The sequence below is a fragment of the Schistosoma mansoni genome, chromosome W (genome assembly GCF_000237925.1).
Source record: "Schistosoma mansoni strain Puerto Rico chromosome W, complete genome".
In the NCBI taxonomy this organism is placed as follows: domain Eukaryota; kingdom Metazoa; phylum Platyhelminthes; class Trematoda; order Strigeidida; family Schistosomatidae; genus Schistosoma; species Schistosoma mansoni.
Genome location: NC_031502.1, coordinates 308,626 through 316,829, shown reverse-complemented (window position 1 = coordinate 316,829; position 8,204 = coordinate 308,626).

Here is an 8,204-nt window from a genome sequence, read left to right as displayed (position 1 = left end):
TGGCCGATAGTTGTTCATGTCAGTCTTATCTCCGGATTTGTAACGTGGTATGATGTACGCGGTTTTCCAACGATCAGGATAAGAGCCTGATTCCATAGAGAGAGTAAACAGCTTAAGGAGAAGAAGTGGAATATCTGGACCGCCATATTTGTAGAGAAATGATGAAATCCCGTCTGCTCAGTGACCTTTCGAAACCTTGAGGTTATTTATAACCTTACTAATTTTCAGACATGTGAAGGAGATAGATTTAATTGAGTTACCAGTCATGCATATAACTCTAGAAACAGAGCCATTTATGGATTCTTTGCCATTTGCAAAATTACCACTGAAAAGGTCTGCTATAGTTTTTCGGTCATATATAAAACTATTACTATACAGGATGCATGGTATATCAATCTTTTGAGTTGATTTAGCACGTTTATTGTAAATATGGATTAGGTTTTGCACTTTTGAGCTAGTGCTTAGTGCTAGTAGCTCTTCATTGATGACTTTTAATCTATGTTTCTCTTTAATTTGGTTAAAAATTATTGTTATTTGTGTAGCTACCTTGAAGTCGTTAGATATAAAATAACGTTTCTTTAGGCGTCTAAGCTTATTACGATATTTAGGTGGTATATATGATTCGTAATGTTTACTACATTTATGCTAGTTATATTATGTTAGTGTTTGTTCTAACATTCAATTGTCGGTTACTATTCTGTAGGGAATTTAACGTATACTGATAGAGAGACCATTAATGTCTAAAACTAAACGAATACAATGTATTTACACTGATGTTCTATTCAAATAAATAACAAATGATTGATGTAACTATGTTACCTAGTTTCTATCTATGTTTAGGTTTATGGCTCAGTATTTAGAATAAGAATACTAATACAAGGATATAAACAAATGAAATGAAGAAATTCTCTCATATATATACAACTTATGGAGAATTCACACCGTTATATACAAACAAAGCATCCATATTTACTCATTCTTGAATAACAAGGTTTCATTTATGTAAAGTAGTCAATATTAATGAATAATGCATTCATCAGGGATAGGCTTAAAAAGATGAGTTCATAGATTTCTAATAGATAGTTAAGATTGTTTTAGTCAGGTAAGTTAGTAATCAAGGTGATTACCTTACGAATTACAATAAATGAAAACTACTGAGTGTCTAAAAATATCATATTCACTTCAAGACTTGAAAGTTATTGAGTTCGATCATGTGTATAGTAATAATTGTATGCTGTTGATAAATCTCAAAGTAAAGTGAACCACTTATTCACTGATTTCTTAGTATGTAAAGGCATTTTAAATACTTTCAAATGATAATGAGGTATTTCCTGGAGTTGTAGTGAGAAGCAGTAACCAGTGGATTCCAAACAGGTCTGTTGTGAGATTTTAACTCACTGAAGATATTGGTGAAATGGTTACTCAATTTGGTGGATTGGTTGAAGTTAGACATTAACACCGTTGGATGCCGGCTCAGTGATCTAGTGGTTAAGTGCTCGCTCATGAGACTGATATGTCCTGGGTTCGAATCTCGCGTGGCGGGATCGTGGATGCGCACTACTGAGTTGTCTCATACTGAGATGAAACGGTCGTCCGGTACTTCCAGGTTTTCAGTGATGATTTAGCTTAGATTGATTCATGAATTCAATCATCATAATTATTTATAACACACAATTCTTAATTTATACATACACAACTGTTTATAGTTTAATAATTTGCACTGACTTTATTAACTCTATGATTTTACAAAAAAACTGTCTTGTTATTTAGTACTTCTGCCTATTGAATTATCTTGATAAGCAATGCGTAAAACAGTTCCATCTTGTCGTAGTTAGTTCGTATGTTTCATTGTTAAATTTCTATTCAGAATTTTCTTCGAAGTGATTGTTAGTTTTCCAATCAATTCAAACCTACGGCCAAACCAAAACGTGGCATCACTCCTTGAAGTCACTAACTTCTAGTCTGAGCCATGTTGTTAGATGCAGACTACTTGATTGGGGTCCGCGTGACTATCCTAACCAATGGTTAGAGACTCTGTGTGACATGGCTCAGAATCGATCACAATGGTGTAGGTGTATACACTCTTTATCTTCCCTTAAGCCTTGAGATTAAAATTGCTTCATAACTTTCTTCCTTCCTATACTATATCCTTATATACAACCTATCTTTTATATAATACCACCATTAAATTAACTACTTCTATGAATTCGGTGTTCATCTTGTTGTGCTAACGAGGTGTGGCAACTTGGACCGATGCATAAATGTGCCTGATCCTACGTTGTAGCTGACTGACTGACATAGAGTTTTGTAAATCTTCCAACCGTAATGATTAATAAATACACTTCAAAAAAATAACTGCCGATATAAATCTCATTTGAAAACACCATAGTTTTCATCAAGCTAATACAGATTTCATTATACTTTTTGATAGTGTTATCATGAGTTATTAGGAGGAATCGATGTGGTTCCCTGAACTACAGTTTCTTGCTTATCAGAGCTTGTAAGAATGATGAATATGTGATTGAAAGAAAAATAATCTGTTTATTAAATTCATTTTGGGACTTAGTGTTTATTTACACAGTCTAACGCCCACATTCTGTTCAGTATGAACATTTCAGTTAGACACTGAAATTAGCCACAGTCTAAATAATTTGATGTTAAAGTGTCTCTATATGATCAATGTCAATATATTCAACAAATGACTGTTAATTAATCACAAGTAATGTGACATATCTAAGTCCAAGACTTTTTACTGATTACCTTCAGTTACAATCATATATTACGACCAGTGTAACAGCAGCATCAGCAACAGTAGGTCTCAATATACAAAAAGGGAAAAGTAAGATTCTCCGATACAACACAACATACACCAATCGAATTACATTTGACGGAGAAGCTTTGGAGAACGTAAATACCTTTACATATCTGGACAGCATCATCGATAGACACTGTGGATCTGATGCAGATGTGAAGGTGCGGATCGGTAAAGGAAGAGCAACGTGTTTACAACTGAAGAACATCTGGAACTCAAAACAATTATCAACCAACACCAACATCAGAATTTTCAATACAAATGTCGAAACAGTCCTATTGTATGGGGCGGAGACGTGGAGAACAACAAACGCCATCATCCAGAAGACACATGTGTTTATTAACAGTTGTCTACGCAAGATACTTCAGATCCGTTGGACAGACACTATCAGCAACAAGCTACTGTGATGGTAAACAAACCAGATTTCAGTGGAGGAAGAAATCAGGAATAAAAGCTGGAAGTGTATAGGACACATATTGAGGGAAGCACCCAACTGCATCACAAGGCAAGCCCTCATATGGAATCTTGAGGGCTGAAGGAAAAGAAAAAGACCAAAGAACACATTACTCGAAGAAGTGGAGACAGATATGAGAAGAATGACCAAAAATTGGATAGAACTAGAAAGAAAAGCCCAGGAAAGAGTGGGTTGGAGAATACTGGTCGTCGGTCTATGCTCCATTGGGAGTAACAGACATGCGTAGTGAAGTAAATACAATCATATATTATCAGAAAGGGTTTTTTTGTGGAGATTTAGTATTTTCATAGTTGAAATCATGAGTCAATTGAAGTTAGACCACCATGGAAAACTTGGGTTCGAATCTCGCGAGGCGGGGTCGTGGATGCGCACTGTTGAGGAGTCCCACAATGGGACGAAACGGCCGTCCATTGCTCCCAGGTTTTCCCTGGTAGTCTAGCTTCAATTGACTCACGCTTTCAACAATCATATATATACTTATATATATTCCATATACTTATCAGGTACAAATCTAGACTAATTAATTATAATGAACTGAACTATTTACATACAAGAAATACATGTGTATCATTAATCAACTGTATAACTAATCTACTTTTTTTTCTTAATATCCCATTAAAAACAAAGTCAGTACTAAATCATAGTTACAGTTTATGATTATTTTGTAATTGACATTTGTAATTTACAATATTGATCAATTACTGGCTCATATATAATGTAACTTACCATCAAAATTCCATTATAATCATTCATACCTTTTTAACAATATACATGTGTGTACCCACACACACACACACACATAACAGTATGTCTAGCTGTAGGCAAATATGTTAAGTATGGTTAAATGCATTCAAACGGTTAATACTTGTAATAGCCATACTAACTACTACTACTACTACTACTACTGCTACTTCTACTACCAATACTACTACTACTATTACTACTACTACTACTACTACTACTACTACTACTATTACTGCTACTACTACTATTACTACTAACTACTACTAACTACTACTACTACTACTAATACTACTTATACTACAATTACTACTAATACTACTACTACTTATAATACTACTATAATATGTGAAATAGTAGTTAGACTATACAATATATAATATTGTTTATTTTTAATGATTGTTTTCATCAATTCAACAATGATTATTATTTTGGCATTAAGTTAGTAGAAAAGAGTAGAAAAATGGTTGATCAGATGAGATGTCTCCAAATATTTGATTATATGAGTCACTAGATATAGACTAAACATTAAATCAATAATTTAATATTTAAAAGAAAAACCCTGAAAGAACAATGAAACTAAGTTTTTACTACTAGGGTTCTATTCTTTGATATAGATAAAATGAACTATGAAACAATTATATTTGTCCTAAACAAACTTGACTATAAGCAAAGATAGATAGTAGCTAGCAGTGGAACCCAGTTTGACGCGCATTTCCTCCTATTTGCGACTTGTCAGCTGGATATACCTGCATCTCAGAGTTGATGTTTATCTTTGCTTACAATACTTGTGAATTAAGGCAATATCGAGGCAATACGCACAGTATGTACATATGCCAATTAGAGACTGACCAGTTGCAGTCCTAAAAACATCAATGGGAAGATTCAAACAAACAATACTAAATGAATTTAAACTTGATTATGCTTCACCAAAGGAATGTAAAATTACGTGCTAGGAAGATAATTTTGTCCGTTCAAATACATTTTGTTACCAATACAACTGAAATAAAATGTTGTATACTTGAGATCATGAGTCAATTGAAGCTAGACCAACATGGAAAACATGGAAGCACAACTTTAAGGCCGTTTCGTCCTATTATATGACTCCTCAGCAGTGTACATCCACGATCCCGCCTCACGAGATTCGAACTCAGGACATGTCAGTCTCGTGCGTGAGCGCTTAACCATTAAACCATTGCGCCGGCATCCAACGGTGTTAATGTCTAACTTCAAACAATCCACGAAATTGAGCATCCATTCACCAATGTCTTCAGTGAGTTGAGATCTCTCAACAGATATCGTTGAACTCCAGTGCCATCCAGGGCTTCCCAGGTTTCCCATGGTAGTCCAGCTTCAATTTACTCATGATTTCAACTATGAAAATACTGAAATCTCCACAAAACCCCTTCCAATTTTACTATATTTAAAGTTTGGATTGCTGTTAACTTACCAACAGATCAAATTATAATGGTCTTAAAACAAACACTATAACCATTTTAAAAAATCATCCAACATGTATAATCATTACATCATAATTCCATTGTATTCAATGGCTTGTTCTCGTGGACTAAATATGATGATTTTTTGTATGAGTTCCAAGGCGTTGCTTATATTGTAGCTTAATCCCTTTCACCCATTGGGATGGAGAATAGTTGTATGAGTTCCCCTACTGGCATCAAGTCCTATCAACTGATAAATAACTTTTAATAAGATGTTGCCAAGTTTTTATTACAGGCTTTTAATTACTATTATCTTATAATGAATACTGTTTTCGTACTGACTGATTGTTTTGTAATATAGTTTACATGGTTCAGTGTATGTTATATCTAGAGCTTTGATTCTTGCTATGCCGCGTACTACTAGACTACTTGAACGATCGAACTAGCAACGTCGCAAGAGAGAAGACAGAATACTAGTAAGTAGGAATTTTATTCCTCAAAACAGTGCCAAATATAGTACAAAAATCTTGTGTATTTATAGTTTTTTGGCTGAAAGTAAATCATCATTTCGGACAGCCAATAGGTACATAGGGGGTCATTCTTATTCTTCCAATAGGAAAGCTACACGTCGACATTCTAGAATGTTCCCTTAGTGGTGATTAGATGGAATGTCTTTGACTGTTTCTGGGCTTCTTGAGGCTTCCTTCAGTTTGCCAACGAACCATCCTCACAGTATACGTTTACCACACTTAATAATAATAACAAGTCTTGTTATACAAATTCACTTGATATATTATCATGTTTATGATCTACTTTTCCCTACTGACATAGACTGTGCTATTTGTTTTGGTGCATTTTGGTGTAATGCTTCTGTCTGATATATATGTCAAAATGTATTTCATTGAATCAAAAACACAGAACAAGTAATTTAGATTTGTGTTTTTTGCCTAGCATTCATGTGACTAGCATCTTAGATTATACAATTCACAATAATATTACATATAGGGTTAGAAATGTTTAAGTTTATTACATAGAAACAAAAAGGAAGTTGGAAACTAGATACAGTTCACTGAACCATATGTTCATGATAATATTTTTTGTTGTTGGTAAAAACAAATGGTAAATGAACTGATTTTATAAACTACTTATTTTTTTAAGTAGTCTAATAATGTACCTATTATACAAAATGATCTTATAATTCATAAACTGAATGTTATATAAATATCAAAAAGACTTATTTTTATAATGATTAATCTAATTATGATTTCAATCAAAAGCATAATAATATACACAACCCCATACGAATACTTACTATGTTCTTACTAGTGACTAGCTTTGTGAGGGAATTTTTGGAGTTCTAGTGAGAAGTCGTGACCAGTGGAGATAATCCATGTCAGGTAGAGACAGGTATCTACCTCAGACAATGAATGAATGAATAAGCAAGATAATAGATTAACTGATTTTAGACATTAACACCGCTGGATATCGGATTAGTGATCTAGAGTTTAAATATTCGTGCGCGAGACCGAAGGTCCTGGGTTTGAGTGTTGTGTGCGGGATCATGGATATGCACTATCAAGAAGTTCCATACTAGGACGAGACGGTCGTCCAATGCTTTCAGGTTTTCAATGGTGGTCTAACATCAATCAGTTAATGATCTCAATCAAAAACATTATAACATCCACAACCCCATGATCTAATCATCTTATCGATTAACGAAATGTTTTTTTCAACTCAACTATTAGTCAATCGAATCCTATCAGTTTAACCTTTTATCTTGAACGTAAGACTAGATTATAGACTGGGTAAAATTACTAAATAAATAAAAATACCTCGTGAGTATCCTGGTGAAAATTAGAACTCAAATCAAGACAGATAGTGAAGTTATACTCTTTTGTTTTACTTTTCATCAATTTACATATCATAGTTTCTAATTGGGGAATATTCATTGATTTAAATATATTTTTAAATATATTAGTGTTTAAAAACATCTCGTTTTCCATGATCTTTTGTTTACATAGACATGAGCCCATTTTGGGAGTCCTTTAGAAATTATTTTAAAATGTTGAGGAAAGATCCCTAATCACCAAACTTTCTCTAGTTAGATCTCAGATACAAAAGATTTGAAGTAGAAAGTCTAGAGAATAATGTTAAATACGATGGAAAAGATTCGTAATTCTTGGTAGTATTCAACCTTCTGTGAGCAATATACAGTTACAAAGCTTTCATTAACTTTCTGGACAATATCATCAGCATTTACATTAAATAGACTTGAGATTTTCTCAATTATTACATCAGCACATTTTTCAGCTACCGATCAGTTATCATGAGGGGTTTTTTAAGATTTTAGTGATTTTATAGTTGAATTCATGAGTTGATTTAAGCTAGACCACCATGGAAAATCTGGAAGCATTAAACAGTCGTTTCGTCCTATTGTGGGACTCCTCAGTAGTACGCATCCACAATCGTGCTCGCGAGATTCGAATCCAGGACATATAAGTCTCGCACACGAACACTTAACCTGTAGACCACAGATCCGGCATCCAACTGTGTTCATGTCTAACTTCAACCAATCCACAAAATCGCGAGACCATCTTCCATTATCTGAGATAGATACTTGTATTCACCCGACAGTGCTTCCAGGTTTTCAATGACGGTCTACTTTAAATCGACTCATGAATTTAACTGTTAAAAAAAACATGTTATTGAGAAATGTAGATCTCAGAAGTTACCCGTT